At 36.6% G+C, this 13231-nt stretch overlaps 1 long non-coding RNA gene across 1 annotated transcript in view; it reads left to right on the top strand.

Moving 5' to 3' along the window:
- The first annotated feature begins 42 nt into the window (after positions 1 to 42).
- The window catches only part of LOC132015075 (uncharacterized), a 78364-nt gene continuing 65175 nt past the window's right edge, over positions 43 to 13231 (top strand). The window contains exons 1-2 of the long non-coding RNA XR_009403540.1: positions 43 to 129; positions 2206 to 2362. This is a non-coding gene — a long non-coding RNA (uncharacterized LOC132015075). The remainder of the gene's footprint in view (positions 130 to 2205; positions 2363 to 13231) is intronic.

Below are 13231 nucleotides of genomic sequence, written 5' to 3'. Positions count from 1 at the left end.
ATGCTGGGATACTGGAGGTCCGCCCAGCGCTTCCTGCGGGTGTAGCAATCTGTCAGAGTTAAGAGATGGATCATTTTATACCTTTATTGTTTTATCGGGGCTCTCTGAATTGGCAAATTTGGCGTCCGGGTAGGTTTTCCTCATTGGAAAAGACTCACAATGTGTAGAAAAATTAAACACCTTTACTTAGTCTAAGTCTGAGGGATAAAGTGCCCTATAAGATTCCCGAAGGGCCTGCTAAGTGTCGGGCCCTTCATATTGATTAGCCCCAATCTTAAACCGATCCCTAAGCATCGTATTAAATATCTCCACGTCACAGAAAATTCAGATTCAGAAAAAAATAGCCAAAGTCAGTCAAGTAGTGCTACACAGTCCAAATACAGGTTTGTTTACCTGACTTGCATCTCCACTCTGCCCTTTGTCCGTCGTTTCTCCATCTTGCAATTATGCTGTGTGTTTCTGTGTGAAATAACTAGTTTTAAGGTCATTATAAAATCAAACAATGTAAAAATCGATATATTTAATACTTTATGGTGTTCACATATATCATTTTGAATTTTTCAAATATTAAGTATTTTTAATGTAGCTGTGAGCTTATAAAACTTATGTATGTTGTGTATGTAATATTATAATGTAATATAACATATAATTAGGTGTATAAATTTTGACACATATGCTTGCTTGTATATTTAAATCGTGTTCCTTCATTCAACAACAGTAGGTGTATTAGTTCATGCCATGCACCAGGCACCATATTGGAAATCAAACAGGTGTAAACAAAGTCCCTCTGTTCCAGGAGTTCAGAGTCCACTCAGAGACATGTAAACAGGTAAATCACAGTGGAACATAGTAATACATTTGAATTTCTATTTTAAATGGAAATTATCTGAGAAATGAACAGAGCGTATGGATGTACAGAGAATACAGCAAGTAAATATAGCACAGATATGGACCAGAATTTGGGAACCTCAATTAGATGTAAATATTTTTAAAAAATGAGATGTCCCTTATTAATACTATTTTGATTTGTAGTGATTACTGAAAACATTAGCAGCCTTCAAATTAAGTTCAAAATGTATGTAATTTGACATGTTATATGAATAAACACCAAAAGAAGAGAAGGAAAAGATGAGGAAAATCTAAAATTGGAATTAAAATTAGAAGTAAACTAAAACTCTAAGTAAATGTGGACAGTGGAAATATAGAAAATATATGGTATATTTCTTCATATTAAAATTTTTAAGTATGGCAGCATTTGCTAACTCTGATGGGACCTCTTAAAATTTTGTACTTTCATGCTGTCTATCATATATATTACATATGCCACTGGGAACGACACACCAAGGTAAAGCTTTGGGCAGGCAGTTTGATTTAGGCAGCAAAGAATAAAAAACAAATCATAGATCTGAGACAGCCATTTTGCACAGAGATAAAAGATTTGCCTGAGGATGTATCCATAGAGACAGAAAAATTAATGGCTGCCAGGAGATGAGGAAGGGGGGAATTGGGACTAACCGCTAATAGGTATGAGGTTTGTGGGATGATAAAAATATTTTGGAATTAGGTAATGATGATGGTTGCAAAACAGTGAATATATTAAAAACTACTGAAGTGTACACTTTAAAATGATAAATTTTAAGTTATGTGAAGTGTATCTGAATTTTTTAAAGTGCTATAAAAAATTTGGCTTTTTAAAGGATAAAGGAAAAAAAAAACACCTCAGTGTGTAGAGACAGATAGTTGACACAAGAACCCCTAAAATCATTTCTTTCTAACACTACTGAACATGTACATATGTAGGAAAATGGCAGAAATACATAAATGTAGACAAAAGTAGAGAGGGCAAAGAGGTAGAATGAGGAAGAAAATGGAATCTTAAGATTGTCTTAGCTGTGTGTAGCAAGGAAACCCTCTATAACATTAGAGAGAAGCACTGCAGTCACAATTATGCCTTTTCCTATATATATCTATAATTGGTAGATTATATTTAACTTCACAAGAAATCAAGATAGCATATTTTATAGTAGATGATTGAATTTGTCTCTAGCAAATTTTTTTTTTTTCCTCGAAGTCCTGTTTGGGATCTATATAATTATAGTTATACCACAAATACCTGAATCCTTAAGTTTCCTGTAGAATGACTATCAGTAACTAGGCAGAATGGATTCTATAAGATTGATCTTTCTAATATTTATCTCTATCCAGGAAGAAATGGCCAGGGGCTGCTAAATGCCTGATATCTGGAGGAAGGACTGATTTCAGAGTCACTTCATTTGACCTCAGGAAGGTACAGCTAATTAGCCAGCCATGAAGAACTGAGGAGACAGGTCTACACATCAAGTCTCTAGGATGTCCTTCCAGGGTATGTAAAAAGCTTTGGTGACGGAATCACTTGAGTTAATTCAGGCTCTGCTGCTTACCAGCTATGGGGCCCTAGAAAATTACTTTCCCTCTTGGGCCTCAGTTCACTCATCTTTGATATGGGAGTAATCAATTACCTTCTCCATGAGGTTGTGGGAAGGATTAAATAAACTATTTCATATAAAACACACTCAGAAGGATGCCTGACATATGATGAACAATAAATAGTAAGAGTTTGAAGCAATAAATAGTAATAGTTTGAAATCAAAAGAATGACGATGTTGATTCCTACCCTCTAGCAATTCACACCACTTCTTGAGGTTAGAAAAAAAATTAATTCCAGCTGTGCTTGTCATCAAGAAAAACTCAACTTTTGCTGTGCCCTATCTGTCTTTTAATCTGTCCTTTCTAACCTCCAGAACACAGTTGTTTGCTAGAGCCTCTAAATGTCCAAAGGACAGGTCCTAGATAAAATTAAATCCATAAATCAGACCTTCAGGACCTTTCTCTTCCCACCAGGTCACAACATTCAGGCATTTAACCAACAAGATCATCAAAATTTTACATATATTTGTGATAAAGGCAAGTGTAACTCTGTAGGAGAAAATGGAAATTTGAAAGGGTGGGGCATACTAAACCATATGCAATTTGTGACAAGGGACCTAAAAGCAGGGAAATGTAGAAAGGATGAGATATAGAAAGTAGACTTCAGTATATCTTTTTTTTTTTTTTTAATTTTTTATTTTTGATAAACATATATTTTTATCCCCAGGGGTACAGGTCTGTGAATCACCAGGTTTACACACTTCACAGCACTCACCAAATCACATACCCTCCCCAATGTCCATAATCCCACCCCCTTCTCCCAAATCCCCTCCCCCCAGCAACCCTCAGTTTGTTTTGTGAGATTAAGAGTCACTTATGGTTTGTCTCCCTCCCAATCCCATCTTGTTTCATTTATTCTTCTTCTACCCACTTAAGCCTCCATGTTGTATCACCACTTCCTCATATCAGGGAGATCATATGATAGTTGTCTTTCTCTGCTTGTCTTATTTCGCTAAGCATGATACGCTCTAGTTCCATCCACGTTGTTGCAAATGGCAAGATTTCATTTCTTTTGATGGCTGCATAGTATTCCATTGTGTATATATACCACATCTTCTTGATCCATTCATCTGTTGATGGACATCTAGGTTCTTTCCAGAGTTTGGCTATTGTGGACATTGCTGCTATAAACATTCGGGTGCATGTGCCCCTTTGGATCACTACATTTGTATCTTTAGGGTAAATACCCAATAGTGCAATTGCTGGGTCATAGGGCAGTTCTATTTTCAACATTTTGAGGAACCTCCATGCTGTTTTCCTGAGTGGCTGCACCAGCTTGCATTCCCACCAACAGTGTAGGAGGGTTCCCCTTTCTCCGCTTCCTCGCCAGCATCTGTCATTTCCTGACTTGTTGATTTTAGCCATTCTGACTGGTGTGAGGTGATATCTCATTGTGGTTTTGATTTGTATTTCCCTGATGCCGAGTGATATGGAGCACTTTTTCATGTGTCTGTTCGCCATCTGGATGTCTTCTTTGCAGAAATGTCTGTTCATGTCCTCTGCCCATTTCTTGATTGGATTATTTGTTCTTTGGGTGTTGAGTTTGCTAAGTTCTTTATAGATTCTGGACACTAGTCCTTTATCTGATATGTCGTTTGCAAATATCTTCTCCCATTCTGTCAGTTGTCTTTTGATTTTGTTAACTGTTTCCTTTGCTGTGCAAAAGCTTTTGATCTTGATGAAATCCCAGTAGTTCATTTTTTCCCTTGCTTCCCTTGCCTTTGGCGTTGTTCCTAGGAAGATGTTGCTGCGGCAGAGGTCGAAGAGGTTGCTGCCCGTGTTCTGCTCAAGGATTTTGATGGATTCCTTTCGTACATTGAGGTCCTTCATCCATTTTGAGTCTATTTTTGTGTGTGGTGTAAGGGAATGGTCCAATTTCATTTTTCTGCATGTGGCTGTCCAATTTTCCCAGCACCATTTATTGAAAAGGCTGTCTTTTTTCCATTGGACATTCTTTCCTGCTTTGTCGAAGATTAGTTGACCATAGATTTGAGGGTCTATTTCTGGGCTCTCTATTCTGTTCCATTGATCTATGTGTCTGTTTTTGTGCCAGTACCATGCTGTCTTGATGATGACAGCTTTGTAATAGAGCCTGAAGTCCGGAATTGTGATGCCACCAACGTTGGCTTTCTTTTTCAATATCCCTTTGGCTATTCGAGGTCTTTTCTGGTTCCATATAAATTTTAGCATTATTTGTTCCATTTCTTTGAAAAAGATGGATGGTACTTTGATAGGAATTGCATTAAATGTGTAGATTGCTTTAGGTAGCATAGACATTTTCACAATATTTATTCTTCCAATCCAGGAGCATGGAACATTTTTCCATTTCTTTGCGTCTTCCTCAATTTCTTTCATGAGTACTTTATAGTTTTCTGAGTATAGATTCTGTGTCTCTTTGGTTAGGTTTATTCCTAGGTATCTTATGGTTTTGGATGCAATTGTAAATGGGATTGACTCCTTAATATCTCTTTCTTCTGTCTTGCTGTTGGTGTAGAGAAATGCAACTGATTTCTGTGCATTGATTTTATATCCTGACACTTTACTGAATTCCTGTATAAGTTCTAGCAGTTTTGGAGTGGAGTCTTTTGGGTTTTCCACATATAGTATCATATCATCTGCGAAGAGTGATAATTTGACTTCTTCTTTGCCGATTTGGATGCCTTTAATTTCCTTTTGTTGTCTGATTGCTGAGGCTAGGACCTCTAGTACGATGTTGAATAGCAGTGGTGATAATGGACATCCCTGCCGTGTTCCTGACCTTAGCGGAAAAGCTTTCAGTTTTTCTCCATTGAGAATGATATTTGCGGTGGGTTTTTCATAGATGGCTTTGATGATATTGAGGTATGTGCCCTCTATCCCTACACTTTGAAGAGTTTTGATCAGGAAGGGATGTTGTACTTTGTCAAATGCTTTTTCAGCATCTATTGAGAGTATCATATGGTTCTTGTTCTTTCTTTTATTGATGTGTTGTATCACATTGACTGATTTGCGGATGTTGAACCAACCTTGCGGCCCTGGAATAAATCCCACTTGGTCGTGGTGAATAATCCTTTTAATGTACTGTTGAATCCTATTGGCTAGTATTTTGTTGAGTATTTTCGCATCTGTGTTCATCAAGGATATCGGTCTATAGCTCTCTTTTTTGGTGGGATCCTTGTCTGGTTTTGGGATCAAGGTGATGCTGGCCTCATAAAATGAGTTTGGTAGTTTTCCTTCCATTTCTATTTTTTGGAACAGTTTCAGGAGAATAGGAATTAGTTCTTCTTTAAATGTTTGGTAGAATTCCCCAGGGAAGCCGTCTGGCCCTGGGCTTTTGTTTGTTTGGAGATTTTTAATGACTGTTTCAATCTCCTTACTGGTTATGGGTCTGTTCAGCCTTTCTATTTCTTCCTGGCTCAGTTGTGGTAGTTTATATGTTTCTAGGAATGCATCCATTTCTTCCAGATTGTCAAATTTATTGCCGTAGAGTTGCTCATAGTATGTTCTTATAATAGTTTGTATTTCTTTGGTGTTAGTTGTGATCTCTCCTCTTTCATTCAGTATATCTTTTGTAGAACATCTTTTATTTCATATAAATCTATAGCGCTGTGTTCACATTTTCATTCTTTCTGGGCCTTTAAAATTTATTCATCTTCCCCTAAAACAGATCTTGAAGGTCTTTAAGAAAAGTGGACTATAACTGTGAGGTCAGGCTCTGAACACCTGCAGCTAGCTGTAAGCCCTGCTGTGATCTACTTTTTTAAATTTATTGTGGTAAGAGCACTTAATATATCTACCCTTTTACATTTTTGAATGCACAATACAGTATTAACTATAGTCATGGTGCTGTACAGCAGATCTCTAGAACTTACTCATTTTGAATAATTGAAACTTTAACAGCAATTCCCCATTTCTCTCTTTTTCCAACCCCTGGCAATCACCATTTTATTCTGTTTTTATGAGTTTGACTATTATAAACACCTCATGTAAGTGGAATCATGGAATATTTGTCCTTCTGTGACTGGCATATTTTATTTATCATAATGTTCTCCAGGTTCATCCATGTTGTTGAATATGGCAGAATTTCTTTCTTTTTTAAGGCTGAGTAATATTCCATCCCTTTTCCTGTCAATGGGAATTTAGGTTGTTTCTATATCTTGGTTACTGTGAACAGTGCTGCAAAAAAACATGGGAATGCAGATATTTTCTTGAGATCCTGATTTCAGTTCTTTCAAATAAATTCCCAGAAGTGGAATTGCTGGACTGTATAATAGTTCTATTTGTAATTTTTGGAAAGATCTTCATACTGTTTTCTATAGGGGCCGCATCATTTTACATTCCCCAGAACAGTACATAAGGGTTATTCTTTCTCCACATCCTTGTCAATACATGTTACTTTTTTATTATTACTATTATTATTATTATTATTATCATCATTATCATTATTGTTATTATTGCCACCCTGACAAATAGATGTGAGATGGTGATATCTCATTGTGGTTTTTATTTGCATTTCCTTGATGTTTCGTGATGTTGTTTATATTTTCACATACCGATTGGTCATTTGTATGTTTTCTTTAGGGAAATGTCTATTAAAGTCCTTTGCTCATTTTTCTTTTTCTTTTTCTTTTTTTTGAGCAAGAGAGCATGCATGTATGAGGTGGAGAGAGAAGCAGAGGCAGAGAGAGAATCTTAAGCAGGCCCCACACCCAATGCAGAACTCAGTGTGGGACTTGATCTTATGACCCTCAGGTCATGAACTGAGCCAAAGTCAACAGTCAAAAGCTTAACTGACTGAGCCACCCTCAGGTGCCCCCCTTTGCCCATTTCTTAATTTGGTTTTTGGGGTTTTTGCTATTGAATTGTAAGGAGTTCATATATATTTGAGGGATTAACGCCTTATTAGTTACCTATAGGTTGCACATATTTTCCCCCATTCTGTAACTTGCCTCTGTGGATTATTTTTTTCTGTGCAGAATTTTTTAGTTTGATGTAGTCCCTCTTTTCTATTTTTGCTTTATGGCTTGTGCTTTTGGTGTCATATCCAAGAAATTACTGCCTAGACCAATGTCATGTAGCTCTTGACTACATTTTCTTTCAGGAATTTCACCACTTCAGGTCTTACATTTAAATCTTTCATCCACTTTGAGTTGATTTTTGTATGTGATGTGTGTTTAATGGTTTGGTTTGGGGGAGTGAGTAAAAACAAAATGAAATATAAGAACTTTTTTTAAACATAAAACCTGAAATATGTCATTTTTGAAATAAAGGGATATTTTCCATTCTCTTTTCACAAAGTTATTTAACATTATTTATGGATTTTGCTCTAAACTATATGATATGCAGATGCCACATGCAGACATAGCCCCTCCCCTCTTAGAGCTTACATCCTAGTAGGTTTTTTAGCTTCTATCAGTTCACCTGGAATAAAGCTAGAATTTGTTTGGAGCAAATATTTGAGACTGGCTATGTTTCTAAACTTTAATATGCATTCAGCTCTGGTGATCTTATTAAAATGCAGCTTCTGAATCAGCTGGTCTACCTAGGGCCTGAAGTTCTACATTTTTAAAAAAAAATTTTATTTATTTATTAGAGAGAGAGAGAGAGAGAGAGATCACAGGTAGGCAGAGAGGCGGCAGGGTGGGGGGTGGTGAGAGCAGGCTCCCCGCTGAGCAGAAAGCCCCATGCAGGGCTCCATCCCAGGACCCTGAGATCATGACTGGAGCCAAAGGCAGAGGCTTAACGGAGCCACGCAGGCACCCCTGAAATTCTACATTTTTAACAAGCTTTCATTTTGCTGGCCTGGAGAGTACATTAAAGCAGCAAGTGTTTAGATGAAATGAAGAGAAAATACCTGACTTTCTGATCATTGATCCAGCTAACAATACTGCATGACTAGTCTATAACTTGCTCTTTTAATGGTGTAGGGGAGAAAAGACTTTCCCTTTGTTCTCCTAGGTTCAATAACTGGGTCTGTAAAATAAATTGACAACAGGCAGATTAACAGGAGCAAAGGTAAACAAACTTCTTAATTTTTATTATTATGCACACCAGGGCCTCACAGGAAAAGAAAAAGTGAATACCCAAAGAAGTGGTGAGATTTGAGAGCATGTATGCCATCTTTAACAGTGGGAGGCGGGGATATAGGCAATTTAGGGGAGAGGAAGTTATTTTTAGGAAAGATGAACGGGCTGTTAGAAGAATAGATAGGAAATATGATAATTTATGACAAAGTGTGTCTGTGTGTTGACTTGACTTCTAGTTCCCTCCCAGTGGTAGGAGTCAATCCCAGGAAGGGGATTTATGACAACTGAATTCCTTTTGAAGGCTCTGTCTTTAGGCCGATAAGGGAAGTTCAAAGGAAACCTCCCCCTATATCTGTTGTTTTTCAGGTGCCTTTCCCTCAAAATAATCACTATACCAAAGTGACATGTTTTGGAGTGGCATGTCCAGAACTCCTTCAACAGCCATACTAAATTAAAATTCTTGTTTCTTGATATTAGAGCTTTACCCCTGAAATGCTCTTGCTCCTATCCCTAGGGGCTTACCTATTAGACGCGTATATATCTGTGAACACACACTCACATCTTCATTAATATTATGAGTGCTCTATACTCAGTGGCTGGTTCTGGACTCTCGGAAGAATTACTATCTCAATAAAAGAAGAGTTCTTGGCTCTTTTAATGTGACAAAATGCTTGCATAAGTAAAAATGTGAAAATTATAATTGTAAAATAACTCTCTAAAAATCTAGATCTCATTGTAGAACAATTAATAAATAATAAAGAAATGGTTATATAAAATTGAAATACTAATAATGATAAGTACTTAAGGAAAAGCCCAGCCAAAATTTCCATCTTGCACCAAAATACATGTTCAAAAATCGATATTTGCATGCCCAAGACTTGTTTGAAAAGGCGATTATGGTCTTACAAGTAAATCATAAGAATTTTAAAAATTTTGTAAATGCTGTATTTATATGACAGACAAGAACCACTCTGAAGGAATCATTATGGTTTGGGAAATGATATGCAATTTCAAAATCATCTAAATCATTTCAATTGCCTGTATTTACATTTATATAATGGGTATTTATAATGGTGATTATTTTAGAACTTACCTTGTTTTCCAGGATCTCACATTGGTTTCTATGGGAACGAGAATGGCTCTGAAGAGGAGCATTTTAAGAACTCTTTTTACATTCAGTGACTGCTAACTGAACTGCAAATTCTGTTTGTTAATGATTTTTAACTCTTACATTTTAACACAGAAATAAAAGTTGGGCATTCTAGCTTCATAAATCGTTTTAAATAGTAAAAACTATTTTTATGAAACATCTGGCACATTGAAACATTAGAAAATGAAATAACTGGTTCTAGGACCTAATAATCTATTCACTTTATTAAATTCATTAGTGATTAATCCATATTAGCCATGTGCTTACCCTTGGAAAATTGTGTAAAGAAAACATCATCTGATATATTGTTTTAGTACATTTTCTCTGCTATTGATGTGTGTATATATGTTTTCTTACTTTTGTAAAAATCCCTTTAAAAAGCAGTATAAAATGTTCTGCATTTAAAGTTTCCCTCTCCAGTTCCTCACCCATCCTGTGCTATTATTTACCCTGGTACCATGTTATACCTTTGCCATGTTCTCACACCAGCTGGAACTTATTTTTAGTATTTTTTGAAACAAGCTCCTAAGTCTTCAAATTCCACTTTTTCTTTTTCTTGGAATAGATTTTTAGATCATAAAAAGCCCAATGTGTAAGTTATGTATTACATTTGTGCAGTTTACTATATTTAACATTTCCTCACATTTCATGTTTTCCTATAAACTTTATTTTTTTTATTCCCTGGAGAAATGATATTTCAGTATATTTTTATTTAATTCCCTCTCAAAGTAATTAAAACCCACTAAAAATAAGAGAAGCTTATTTCAGAAAAGAGTGCTAAAACTAAATTTTTGTAATGTCCAAACTATAAAAGATGCCAGTTGAAAGCACATGGCATCTCATAACCAGCTTATGTAATAGCTTCTCCAGTTATTGCTGACATATAATCTGTGTCTTAAATCCAAAAAGTGCAGGTTGATGGCAGAGTGCCAGGCAGGGTGGAATAAGTGAGTGTTTTTTACCTTCTTGGGTTGGTGGATTTCTGCTGTTAACAGTGTTGCTCTAGCATTGGTCAGGATTGCTAGAGACTAGGGGCAGTCTGAGAAGTGAGGCTGCTGGTGTTGTTTGACCAAGAGACTATCCTGTAGAGTACTGACTTGGTATAAACCCCGAGATTTTTTTTTTTCTTTTGTAAAAGTATTTTTCATTAGATTTGATTTTACGAAGTAAACTAGGGATTATTACACTTTGGAAAAAGTGAAAATAAATGGGAAATATGTAACCAAATGTTTTGGGAAAATGATTAATTGATTGGCTCTTCTGTTTTCTAAAAGTTGATTTTTAAGTGAGGCAGAAAACAAGCTGAAAAGTAAAAGCAAGTAGTATGTTAATCTTCAGAAGAGAAATATTTATAAAGTATCTGAATCTGAAAATGAGGAAAATGATTGTTAGGGCCACTCAAAATAGGGTCTGTGGACCAGTGCCTGTCTAGGAAAAGATAAATACAAAAAGTGACTCTTTAGAGCACTTTGACATTGCCACTTCACCCAACTCTGTGATTTTTGTATTTTACAAAAATCAGTCCATGGCATTTGGAAACTTGTGAAATTTGCCCTTCACTTCAATTAGTTTGAGTTGCACTGATTTAGCATAAATTACTATAAACCAGGGGGGGAAAAGTGCCATTTGAACTTCATAGTATTGAAAATAATTTATCCTATGTGATTCTGTCTGAAAGCTAGGAAATGAAAGGTTTTTATCTCTGAAAGGTCTCTTTCTAGCCCTATAATAACATCTTTATTTTCGTAAGATTATAGCAAAGGAGGCTGCTGCTGTTATTCTCTCCTTTTGCAGATATAAAAACAAAAGTACAAAGGGCTTAAGTGAGATGTCTGATATTACACAATTACCATCAAAATTTTAAAGGCAAGGGAAGAGCATTGCACAGAACTTGTTTAGTATTCTGATGAATAAAATAAAAACAGCCTAGCTTGATTATGGCAGCAAATTGGATATATTTGCAATTTCATATGGTAGATGGCAGTGCATTGTCTTAAGTTTTCAGAAGGAAAATCATTGTTTCACAGTCATTCAGTGGATGACTAGTGAAACTACACATACTAAAAATCAAGGTGAGGAGTTTGAAAGAATTTACTAAGCAACACCAAAATTGAAGAGAATGAAGAAAAGTAGGAACACATGTAGAGTTCGGCTAAAGAACTGTTAAGAGCAGAAATTTAAGTCCACACTTCTTTGAAAGATGTAAAACCCTGTAAGAGAAAATGCCTGCTACCTTGGACTACAGATACAAATAAAATGAAAATATAAAAGGGAGAGTTTAGACATACTCTGGGAATTTTTGTTAATTGTTGAGAGTATTAGGTTAGTTGAGTCGGCGCCTAAAGGAATCTCTGAGGACATTTAAAACCTCATTGAACAAAGCCATGGACATTGTATTATGGAGAGCAAGACTTCAATGGCAAGGGGGATGGACTGGATCAACCATGAGGTCTTTTCCAGCTCTAATTTCTAGTATTCCATAGCTCTGAAGAATAGTTGCTAAATTGCTTGATCAACCCAGACAAACAAAACTCAGCACAAGAATAAAACCCCAGACAAAACAATAAAGGTAGCCAAAATTAAAACACGCCCCTCCAAAAAGAAAAACAAAAACCCTAAATCTTGCATCATACACCAAAGACGACAAATTCAGGCTCTGGCAACCTGCCCAGAGAAATGAATTCCAGAGACAGGACCCTTCAGTGAGCAAGCCCAACCAAAAAGTGGGGAGAGTTCAACTTCTCAGTCAGGCTTGCAAAACCTCCCAGATGATCTTAATACCAGAGCGGGCTTAAAAAGTGAAAAGGAAGAAAAAATCTCTTAAAGAATCTGTTCTGTGAGTGAACTGTTCATTCAACAAGGATTTATGGAGTGCCTGCTGTACACCAGCCACTACTCTAGGAAACGGTACAGGTGAACAAAACAGACAAGATCTCTGACCTTGAGATACTTATATGAGGAACGACACAGGGTGGTGTGTCATATATTAAGGGGTGGTAAGTGCTAAGTGGGGTAAAAAGTAGGCTTAAGAAAAGGAGGGGTTGGGGGTGGAATGTGGGGAAGTGACTGTATTTAATAGTGCAATCAGGATAGAACTCAGGGAGGTGACATCTGAGCAAGGTTGAAAGTGAAAGGAGGTAGCCAGGTAGATTTGTGGCAGGGGGAGAACATTCAACATAGCAGGAAGGTTGGAGAAAACCTGGTGTATCTGAGGAACAGGAAGGAGGCTAGTGTGGCTGGAGGAGAACGAGCATAAGGAAAAGTACAGAGTGAGTCAAAGAAGCCTTCTGGGTTGTTATTAGGACCTTGTCTTTTACTCTGAGTCAACTACCCACAACATCTTGCTTCTAGGATCCTCGGAACTCAGTAAGAAACTAATTTATGCCAGGTAGCATCCTCCCTGGGAAACCACTCCACCCACATATCAACAGTGTTTCTGCAGGTTACTTGCTGTAGTAATGTCAGCTTTATCCAGGTATATGGCCCCTTAATGTAAAAATATGTCCTGTAGTTACTACTACTGAGAATGAGGAATGCTCATCAATACTGAAACTCTGGATATTTCCTTCTGTTTATTCTTAGATCACAATAAAAAAATCCAAACAAAATT

Source organism: Mustela nigripes, chromosome 4 (genome assembly GCF_022355385.1).
Source record: "Mustela nigripes isolate SB6536 chromosome 4, MUSNIG.SB6536, whole genome shotgun sequence".
In the NCBI taxonomy this organism is placed as follows: Eukaryota; Metazoa; Chordata; class Mammalia; order Carnivora; family Mustelidae; genus Mustela; species Mustela nigripes.
Note: the sequence above shows the minus strand (reverse complement) of the source record. Positions and strands in the feature narration are given on the sequence as shown.